Genomic DNA, 11,840 nt, shown 5'->3' with positions numbered 1-11,840 from the left:
ATCTTTCTTTGTATCCTCATCCATATTCCTCATACTACTGTTTACATGTGCCGTAAAGTCGTCTATAGCATCTGGAGTTTTTTGAAGGAGGCGTTCTGCATTCTTTAGAAAGATGTCCTCCCGTTCAGTATGAATCTCCTTTTTACCCTGTTTTTTTTTTTTTCGTGGTGGTAGGGAAGAGGATGAGGGTCGGGTGCAATGGGTGTTGCCAATTGGGAGGTATTCTCCACATCACTGTCCCCGAGCAGACTGAGGTCTGGTGTGGAGGCCAAATCAGGGTCTTGGGTGGGAGACTATATAGAAAACAAATAAAAAAAAATATTATAATCATGTTTTAACTGTGGAGGAGTGGAAGAGCATCGCTGAACAGTTTGAACAACATTGGAATTTCCCTAACTGCGGAGGAGCCATCGATGGAAAACACATCCACATCAACCCACCTACCAACACCGGATCATATTACTACAACTACAAAGGATTCTTCAGCATCGTTCTCATGGCAGTGGTGAATGCCAACTATGAATTTCTGTTTGTGGATGACGGCAAGAATGGCCATGCTTCAGATGGTAGGTCCTTCAAACAGACTGCTTTCTACCAGAGACTCACCAACAAAACCCTTAACTTGCCCTCACTGGACCAGACAAAGCACGGCCTAAATTATGTTTTTGTTGCAGGCGAGGCTTTTGCATTACATGAACATGTGATGAAACCATTTGCACAGAGAGGCCTAACCAGATAGAAGAGGAACTACAACTACCATCTTTCCATGGCATGGCACTTTGTGGAAAATGCATATGGAATACTGAGCAACCGCTTCCGCATTTTCCACACCACCATCAACCTACATGTGGAGAAGATAGACTGGGTCGTGATGGCGTGCTGTGTGATGCATAACTTTCTGTGAAGTAAAAATACCCGAGGACCAGTCCCAGCTAGACCAGCAGATGTAGGACCTCCGGAGGACATTGGCCATTTGACATCTGTACAAAAAGGAAGAAATAATGCGCACTGGACTCTGACTAGATGTGTGGGGTAGGCTACACTTATAGAAGGGTGTCTGACCTTCTAGAATTAGGAAGTAATGAGGTTCATATAGAAAATACACAGTCACCGAGTGACCTACATTTTGCCAGGATTACACACACTGACATTTGGTATAATACATAATCTCTAATAGGGGTATAGAGCGCATTTAATTGTATTTTCTATACGAACCTCATTACATTTGACATCTGTGTCTGCACCACCAATTACAACAACATCGACCACACGTGCCAAAGAAGTGAGGGAGGAGTACATGGCCTATTTCAATGGGCCAGGTGCGGTGCCATGGCAGGAGGAATGTCTGTGAACTAACTGACTATATTGGACATTTGGGATTGAACTACAAAAACAATAAGGTTTCGGTTTATTAACTGTGTCACTATTTACCAAGACTTCAGCAGATGGTCCAGTCACTTTTGCACCCTCCTCTTCTCCCTTTCTCTCAGCCATCAACACCAGAGACTGCCGTTGTGGCTCCTGATCGCTTATGAAGGACATCTGTTTGTAGTACCACAGCGATGGTTCATACACATCATCGGTGCCTGCGTCGGATCTTTTGTAGTCATCGACTTTCTTCTTCTCTTTAATGTACACTGTCCAGAGGTTTGAATCTTGTGCCGGACAGTTTTGAGGTCTGCATCGGCAATGAACCTTTCGTATACTGTAACAACAGCTGTAAAGCGGCCAATTTGTGAAACTTGTTATGGTATTGGTGACAATTTATATGCCACAGAAACTCTAGACTGCAGGATTTCTATGAATCCAGTCACTAACTCATGCTCACTATCCATGGACATTTCTAGGAAGAAGAAAAAAAAAGGACATATAAATATTAGTGTATATAGTTTTGTTATATTTTATGTTGTTATGGTTACATTTTTTAATGTTTTAATATTTTATTTTTTACAGGTTTTTAATGTTTGGTATGGTATTGTAATCGTGTTTTCTTTTACACAAATGTCATGTGTTTATTTTTTGATATTTTAATGTTTTTTCTTTCTTTTACAGCATGGGTATTCAACCTTTGTCAATCTAGCTGTTTTGGAACTACAGATCCCAGGATGCCCTGGCACAGTTTCAGCATGCTGTTGCTTCCAAACGGTTGCAGGACATGCTGGGATGTGTAGTTCCACAGCAGCTGGAGGGCCAAAGGTTGAAGACCCCTGTTTTACAAGGAATTATGTGTTTTTAAATGTAATGTATTGTTTTTTTTTAAACATGTTTTTGCAAATATTTTGTTATTTAAATATGATTGTTAATCTTGTTGTATTGTATTTGTTTATCTTATTGTAATCTATTTGTTTATTAATTTTTGCAAAATTTTGAAGTGTTTTCTAATTAATTATTTGGTGGCCCCATGACATTGGTGGGCAGTTAGTGGGCAGGTGGGTGGCACACATTGGTGGGCAGTGGAAGCTAAATGCATGACCCAGCCACCGCCCTACTCATTCCGGCGGTCGGTGGCTGGGTCATGCATTTCTAAGTGGATGGCACACATTGGTGGGCAGTGGGAGCTAAATGCATGACCCAGCCACCGCCCGCCTCATTCTTAAGGGGCGGTGGCTTGGTCATGCATTTCTAGGTGGGGGCACACATTGGTGGGCAGTGGGGGGCACACATTTGTGGTCAGTATGGTTGCATTTATACAGTACAAATACTCACCAACCTTCAATAAAATACACTTCAGTGTGCAGGCTCCTGACTGTGCTTCCTTCTCTTTCATACACGATGCTGCACAAGATGGTGGAGGGGCATGTACAGGCTTCTGTCAGTCAAATTTCGCATTGTACGATGAATTGTACGATTCATCCTGAGTAAAAAAAACCCTCACGATCAACACCCATCATGTCCCGGATTGGCAAATCTGGCCTACAGCACGGCAGATCAGAAGTTGCGAGGTATGATGAGCGGGGACACACATCTGCGTCGTGATCATGTGTAGAAATTCACGATTTGCCCTTATTTTACAAGATTCCTCTGCGCGATTCGTCGAAATCGGCCAAATTGGATGAAAAATCGCTATGTGTGTGGGCCACGGCTGGATTAAGGATTGTGGGAGCGCTGGGGCAACTAAGTTGTGGGGGCCCCATAAAAAAAATGGCCACTGCCAGGGTAAAACGCAGGATTTAGGGTGGGGAGATATATATAGATAGATAGGATAGATATATAAATTGAGATTATATAATAATAATACATCGGTCATATATCTGCTGGAATGCACCTGTGGAACCAAATACATGGGCAAAACCAAGCGACCGGTCAAGCTTCGGATACAAGAACATATTCGAAACATAAAGAACAAGGTTGAAGGACATTTGGTATCTCATCATTTTACACAATACCATAATTCTAATCCGGAAGATTTAACATTCAAATCCATTGAACATGTACAATTGGGAGAAAGAGGCGGAGACCTGGCTAACCTGCTATCCAAAAGAGAAATGTATTGGATCTTCGAATTGGACACAATGACCCCGCGAGGCTTCAATGACAGCTACGAGATAGCACCATTCTTGTAGATATGTACTGATGGTAGCTAGTGTATCCTTTATGTATTTTTCTACAGTCATACCTCATTATAAGCACCCAATCTTGTCAGATCTTGGAAGCTAAGCAGTGATGGGCCTGGCTAGTACCTGGGTGGGAGACCATCAGGGAAGACCAGGAACTGTAGTATGTTATAGGACTCACAATATTTTGCACCATCATTTCACATTACTTGTCTCATGAGCCTGTAGCAGAAGAATGCTGAACTCCATTAAAGAAAAGATCGACCATAAAGAGAATAATAATATAAGAAGAATTATCTATTGGAAATTGAAGAAGGAATTATGATTTTCTGCAATGAACTTTAATAAAGATGGCTTGCCCTTTAAGAAGACTGAGTCCTGCCCATATTTAAATATTTAATTATTCCTTCCTAATAGATCCCCTTTTTAATTAGTTCATCATATCATTTCATGAGTCTATCGTAATATATTTCACTTTTATTAGACTAGTTATATTTATATATGTGGATATTATATATATATTATATATATTATATATATTTAGGAGCAACTATATATGAAACTCAAAACAGATGTTTTTAACATATTGATTTCCATAGGTCTGGGTATAACAACCATAAGGAAGTTCTATACAGTACCATGAGAGTACCAAGATGGACACTTAAAGACACCTGACTGCTAAACTTTGAATCATTTGGACCATCGTTAATGATAAGAAATAGGAGTACCAAGATGGCCAATGTTGATCACTTTTGAAAAGCAAGATGGACACCGTTGCTCAATTTGAGTACTAAGATGGCCTCCGTTGTAGTGCTATTTTCATTTAATGTCAAGATGGAGTCCGTAGCCTCACATGAGCACCAAGATGTCCGCCGCTTGTAAAATGAGTACCAAGATGGCCACCAACATACCGGAAGGGGATATCGAGACACCTGACCTCCAGGCCAGCTGACCAAGACATAAGGGCGGAAATACCTCATCAGATCTCGAAAACAGCGCTCGTGTGGGCGGAAGTAAGCTCACAGGAAATGAAGAGACGGGCTAATACCACGTGATGCCCGGGAAATATTATAAAACATTATGGACATAAACAGAATCTACTCTTTGTAAGAGCGATTCTGCTATCCAGCAATATTACAACTATATGGTTAGTTATTGGTCTTATATAATATAACGAATATCTAATTAACATAAACCGGAAGTGAGGTCACTTCCAATCGGAAATCTCTGCTCAGCTAGTCCCAGCATGTGGGTATTTATACCAGATACTCCACAGGAGTTACACATCCCTTGAAGAAGTCCAACAATCGGACGAAACGCGTTGGAGACTCCTGATTCTGCCTTCCATGAACTTACCTTTAATATCCAGATAAGCCATTCCCTATTTATTTCCTCTCTACCCCCCTTTTTATTCTCTTATGCTAACTGTTTTTTAACATCTGCCAGTGGCATTTTTATTTCTATTGTATGTTGTTGCCTTGTATATTCAGAGTTTTTTTTAAATTAAATTTATATATAGTTTTCATGATTATAAGAACTTGATTTTCACTTTATTCTATATGCACGTTATACACTTTATATTGCGATAATTGCACATTACGTTTATGTATTGATATTGCTCAGTTTATCATTTACACTTTGGTTGTGTTTACTTAGCACAGTGCGCTTTACATCAGTTTTATTATTTATATACTTTTCTTTTAACAAATCACCATTGTTAATATTTTTACTGATAAGCTGACACCCACACCTATGGGGAGTGCTTTGTTGGAAAAAAACTTATCACCTGAATAACGGGTTTTAACTTTAATTAAAGGAATCTCATTTCTCTTTGGCGCTATAATTTCTCATACATACTAATATATATATATATATATATATATATATATATAAAAAAACATATTTATAGATAAAGATAGAGATTTAGATAGATATACAGTATAGATAGAGAGTGGGGGGGAAGGAACAGGGAGAGAGAAGGAAGAGAGAGAGACAGAGAGGGAGTAAGGGGACAGAAAATTAAGAGAAAGGGAGGGGGGAAGGAAGGAGAGAGGGGGAGGGAGTTATACAGAGAGGGATGGGGAGAGAGGGAGAGACAGGAAGGGAGAGAGAAGGAGGAGGGGACAGAGGGGGAGAGAGAGATGGAGGAAGGGAGCGCACACACTAACCTCTTGCAGCTGCAGCAGGCAACCCATCAGCCTCCTGATGGGGCAGGCACTTCTCTGCATTAAGCCCCGCCCCATATCCGTGCACCCGCGAATCGCGGCATTGTCAACAAGGGGGCGGGGCTTCCATAGACAGACAGTCACTGTCGGGTGAATCATCATGGACTGCTATGATGCTGCCGGGACCGGTACCCAGCCAGGGTGGGTGGCCAGGTTACAGTCATTAGTTTCCTCAGTGTGGGGGCCCCCAAGGTGTGGGGGCCCATGGACGATCGCACCGTTCGCCCCTCCTATAATCCGGCCCTGGTGTGGGCACCTTAAGTATATAAAAGTAGTCCAGTGATTGCAACCCTAGCACCCAACACACTTCTCAGTATTTTGAGAGCCATAGAGCAAAATCACAAAGAGAGAGTAGAAAGATATACTAAATATATTCCGCAGTCTGTCTCTGTTATAAACACAGACAACAGAAACACCTCTTAGCTGCCAGATTTACCAAGTTTGGAGTAGTATTAATCTAATATCACTATCAAAGGATGTACAATTTTGAACCTAGCTATTCTATTGCCGCTTGGTTCAAAAGAGGGAAAAGTGACAGAAGAGAAGGGAGTGATATAGAAAGTAGTGATGATGAGAAAGAGGAAGAAAAATACACCACTTTAAATTTTTCATGAATAATGAAACCTTTTTGTTGATAGATCATGTTATTATGTAGGGGGGGAGGGTGAGCCGCACTCAGATTATGTAGATTGCATTAGATCCTTGTTTGCTGGTTTCAATTGCCTAAAAATTTAGCTGTAACTAAGGTCAAAGCACACACCAGAGAAAATACTCCAGAGGTAAAAGGGAATGCCTTAAGCAGACCATGCCGCCAAACAGGCCGCAGTAAAACCCCTCAGGAAGCCTATATTGGTGAAATGCGTAGGTAATTGATGACCCTCTGCTGCAACTACCACTACTTACCTGCTGTGTGCATATGGGTCCCCCCTGCAAGACCAGCCACCTTTTTTAATTTTAAACCATATGTAATATTTGTGTTTCACAGTTTTATATGAATAAAACTGGATGCTAATTACATCACATTGTGGACACCATTCACTCATAAGGTTGTTGTCCAAGGGTACACGTGGGGCGTTCTGGAGTCTGAGGGTCCCCCGAGGCTGCTTCATCACTCTGAACTGTGTTTGGACGATGGAATTCTGCATTAAATGCTTATATAGCAAGCGTACATAGGGTATGGGCATTAGCCAATTGTTCTCCATTTTATCTGATTGTATCACGAGATACTACACTAGTGGACGTTTGTCCTTTCTTTTTTACTTTATCCCTAGATTATACCGCCTAACCTAATGGTGACTAGCTGCCACTTCTGATAAGAAGGATTCTAGTGTGAAATACTAATTGTATTGGGATACGAAACCAGAATTAGGATCAAGCACCACAGTTCTATCTTCTATCAATTTCTGCAGTAAACCCCTTACCTGATAATCTGATACTGATGGCAATAACACATGAGACAATGGACCTGGACCTCCTTAAAAATAAAAAAGCCCAGGCTCCACAGAAATAAGTAGAAACTTGGAAAAAACTAGGTGCACGACATCAGGGTGATGGATGAATGATTGAGCACAGTCTATGTCTGCACGTGCACTGTTCACAGTCTTAGCCCATATACTTCATGGAAACACTCACCAGTCAAGAGATGCTATGGTAAGGGTGCTAAACCAGCATTGGGTAGCACCAGGTTTTATGCATGCAGCGGACATCTATGTTGCAGGGTGTGTAGTCTGAGCTTTGCACAATCCAGGAAAGTTGTACCATAAAAAGTACCCCACAGACATGTTATCCCTTCCAGAGATTACAGATTGATTTTACCCAGAACATTTATGTAACTGGATATGTATGTTTTAGTGTACACAGATCTATTTTCAAATTGGTCATGGCTTTGCAGGGCAACAAACACAAAGATAGTTGCAAAGAAATTACTATAAGAAGTTGTATGCCGATATGAAATACCTGAGGTAATAGAGAGTGATAGAGGTACACATTTTACTGGGGACATTTTAAAAACACATCTTGGCAGACCTGGGAATCACATAGGACCATACATACCCAATATATAGGCCCCAAAGCAGTGGCAGAGAGGAAAGACTGAACAATACACTCAAAATTAAATTGCAGTAACAAATGGCTAAAATGCAAAGGAGCTGGTTAGAATGTTTATCCTTGGCACTGTTTTCAGTCAGGTGTAGCCCAGTGGGAAGCATAAACTTACCCTCTTAAAGATTTTTGTTTGGGTCTCCAGCTAGAACAGGTTGTTATTTTCCACAGCATTTGCAAAATGAGCATGGCGATTTGATGCAATATGTTATAAATTTGCACAATGAACTAACCAAAATGCACCACCAAGTGTTTGCCTCTATTACAGAGCCCAATTCCCTTGAATGTACCCATGAGTTGTCCCAGGAGACTGGGTAGTGATAAAGATACACTAAAGGAAAGGACTCAGTCCAAGATTCAAGGGTCCAAACCATATTCTACTGACCACAGCCACCTCTGTCAAGGTCGCAGGCCCTGACACCTGGATCCACGCTTACTGTTGCAAGAAAGTTAATAAGGTCCAAACTAGTGTCCAAACTCATAAATAGATATAATCTCATAGGCCCTAAGCCAGACAAGGACCTGTGGGATGTATTATGTGTTGGTCATTATTATGTGTTCCAACCATACTACTGGTATGGTTACTATTTGTAGATTCACAGACACCAATAATTCTTCTTAATCACACCAGTATTCTTAAGCATGAATGCAGATCCACAGTGACTGCACAGGTAAGGCCATGTGAAAACCTAACAGACGTAGCTAAGTGTATCTCCGTACATTGCAGCAGGGCATCAGACAAGAGCTGGACTGGAGCATATCAAACCCCGCCATGAGGAGACTAACTCATGTTTGTGTTACATACCTCTAATGGTGCCAAATTAAGGGGTGAATTGAATAATTGCTGTACCAAAGCCCCATGTAGCATAACAGTATTTCCTTGGGTTGCAGCACTCCTCACTTTGAAGGAAATACAAACAATGTAAATGAAAGTAGCAAATGATGCCTATTGGCCATGTCAGAACCAATCACATTTTCTAGCAATTATATGCCCCCTCCCCCCAAAGTTTGTTTTTGTGTAATGAATAAGACTGGTTGACTTGGGGAACAAGTACTTGAAATGATTCAAAATCTGGGGGATACTTGGGGCAGGAACACTATTGTTATCTTCACTCGATTTTCGGCTGCGTTTCTAACTACCCTGTCTACATCCACTGTCACTAAGATATTTTGTATGGATTTTTTTATGTGACAAGGAAGCTTAGAAATGGCTTCCATATGATGTGCATGGCAATTGTACACTGGAAAGATTGAAGCCTGATACACACATAGCACCACTTAATGTTATGAAACAACTGATTATGAGCGATGATCCTCTTTATTATAGACACAAAAGAGAATTACAAGGGTTCTCATCCAAGACACTCATGCCACAGTGAAGAGGTGATACAGTATATGGTACAGGTCCCACAAGAGGAATTAACAACAATTACCACCTCATATGGCAATCTCATAGATAATATCACAGATATCTATGACAACACATTTAGATATATGAGCATGGAGTTAAAAATAATAAAGAGGGAACTGGTCCAGCACCGTATGATTCTTGATTATCTGATGGCCCAAGCTGGAGGGTATTGCACTATGCTATACACTCAATTTGGAGCCCACTGATGACCCAGAGACTGTTATAAATGAATACATGGATGATATCAGAAAGCTAAAATTAACCTCAGTAAAAAATAAGAGAACCTATTGATAGCAATGATAATGAATGGTTTTCAGGATGGTTTTCATGGTTGAATCCAGCTAATTGGTTCAAGGGTCTCTTTATTGTTTTTATTGTTATTAAGTTTGCTATATGGCTGATTAAGAAAATACTTACACTTGATTGTTGTTCTTTTAAGGGCAAACAATAAAAACAGCCAAATGTTATGATTGGACTGATGATGACCGGCAAACCAGATCGCAAGACTATGAACATGCATTGTCAGAAGTGCAAGTCACCATGACATGATGGACTCAATTCTTGTTTAATATGTGGACTTAATAAGGAGGCCGACCCAATTGAATATACTGAAATTCTATAAGTAAACCTGAAGTTGAATGGGATATAAGGTCCCAGGATAGCTTTAGTTGGGTATATGTGTAGTGGCATTTGGCAGGCTATGTGCTGTCAACCTCCATTGCTAATTGGTGCAGCTACACGTGTAGAGATTTTAGAATCTAGGGTTAGGAATAGGGTAAACTGGGGTCTACCCGGCAGGTGTGAATGGTCATTGTGCCCACCACCCATCACTCTTAAGGCGGGTATCCACTAATAGATATACAAACAAAAGCACGATTATGACATTGCAATTGTGCTCTCGTCTGTATATTTAGTGATGTGCCTAGACTGAATGTTCACTCATTCAGTCCAGGCACATCCCTCATCCCCGCACATGCTGAACCTGACGTGCACGTGCATAGCTGGTCGCTTCCGAGCAAAGCATGCCCAATGTATGCACGATGCATGCGCAATTTGCAAGAGATTCCACAGTAATGATGCCATTATCGTGCAATTGCTTGGTTAAATTGCTAAGTGAATACCCCCTTTAGGGATAAATTTACTAAGATTCATGTTGGTACGAGATTGCAATCTCAGGTGAGTGTAGGCATTTTTTTCAACTCACAAATTTACTAAAGGCAACCTCGGGTGAGATTTCCCTCTTTTCACTGATAATTTTGGTGAGATTGCCAACTCAAATAAACTCACCATCGGTAAAATTCTGAAGAACTTTTAATAAAAAAGATACAACTTGGGAATTTACTAAGATTCGAGATTACAATCTCAATTGTAGCAGAATCACAGCTAAATTGAAGTTAAAAATAGACCACCTCCTGATCTGCGAATTTGGCAGAAACATACACCGATCAGTGTGATTTGTATATGTTTCTGCATGTAAACACTATCTAAATGGTTAATATTAAATAAAAATGATGTAGGGTCCCCCCAAAAAATATAACCAGTCCCGGGCTGCTCACCTAGTTCTGGTTCCTAAAAATACAGGAGAAAAAATGAGTAGGGTTACCCCGTATTTTAATAACCAGCACTGAGCTGTTGAGCCTTTCCGGGTTTTAAAAGTAGGGGGGAAAAATTGCATAGGGTCCCCCTATTTTTAAAACCAGCACTGGACTTCAATCTGGCTGGGGTGTAATGCCACAGACAGGGGACCCTTTCACTGGGTCTCAACAGCCAAAGCATTATCACCCCAAGCCGGTCAGCCCAAGCCGAGGATCTCAGGGGAGTTGGGGACCCGCCTATAAAGGGATCCCCCTCAAGCACCTCAGGGTTAGGCTGAAGCCCGGAGCTCTTCCTCGCACCCCAGGGCTGTGGGTACGGGGGTAATAGTGTTGAAAAAATATAGTAACTATTGGTTTTATAAGTGTCAGCATGCCTGCCCTTTGGCACTTGTGGAACTACAAGTACCAGCAGGCAGCTAGCCACCGTACCCCACTGTAAAAAAATTGTGAAAATAACACAAGACACACACATCATAAAAATTACAATTTTATTACACACCTACCACACTCATACATACTTACCTGCTGTCTGCTGGTTGGTCCCCTTCTCCAAGTAGTAATCCAATGGGTGTACCTGTAAAAAAAATTTGACACTCACCTCCTTCTATGTGTGGATCATGTCCTTTTCTGTCCATGTAGGCATCCACGGGCTTAACAACCTTGGATCCTGGTGAAGTGAACAAAGGACTTGATCTACAAGTCCGACATACTTTGCAGAATTGCTTTGTTAATCTCCTTCAATTTCTCGAGCTGATTTAACAAAAGCCTAATTAGGGGAAACACCTGATTCAAGCTAGCAGTGTCTGAACTCACTTCACAGGCTGCTACTTTAAAGGGTTTGAGCACCTTGCACAAGACAGCATTCTCCACTACACTGGACTACGGGACACTCCCCCTCCTCTTCCAATGTCATGGCTTGTTGTATAGCTGTGGAAGGCTTTTTGCTGTCAAACTA

General features: G+C 41.2%; 1 pseudogene; it reads left to right on the top strand.

The window, feature by feature from the left end:
* The first annotated feature begins 3,602 nt into the window (after positions 1-3,602).
* On the top strand, positions 3,603-3,721 carry LOC148516554 (5S ribosomal RNA; annotated as a pseudogene).
* Positions 3,722-11,840: the final 8,119 nt, after the last annotated feature.

The sequence above is a fragment of the Taudactylus pleione genome, unplaced genomic scaffold, assembly GCF_031769625.1.
Source record: "Taudactylus pleione unplaced genomic scaffold, aTauple2 ptg000248l, whole genome shotgun sequence".
NCBI lineage: Eukaryota > Metazoa > Chordata > Amphibia > Anura > Myobatrachidae > Taudactylus > Taudactylus pleione.
The sequence above is the reverse complement of the archived record's forward strand: the minus strand, read 5'-3'. Positions and strand labels throughout refer to the sequence as shown.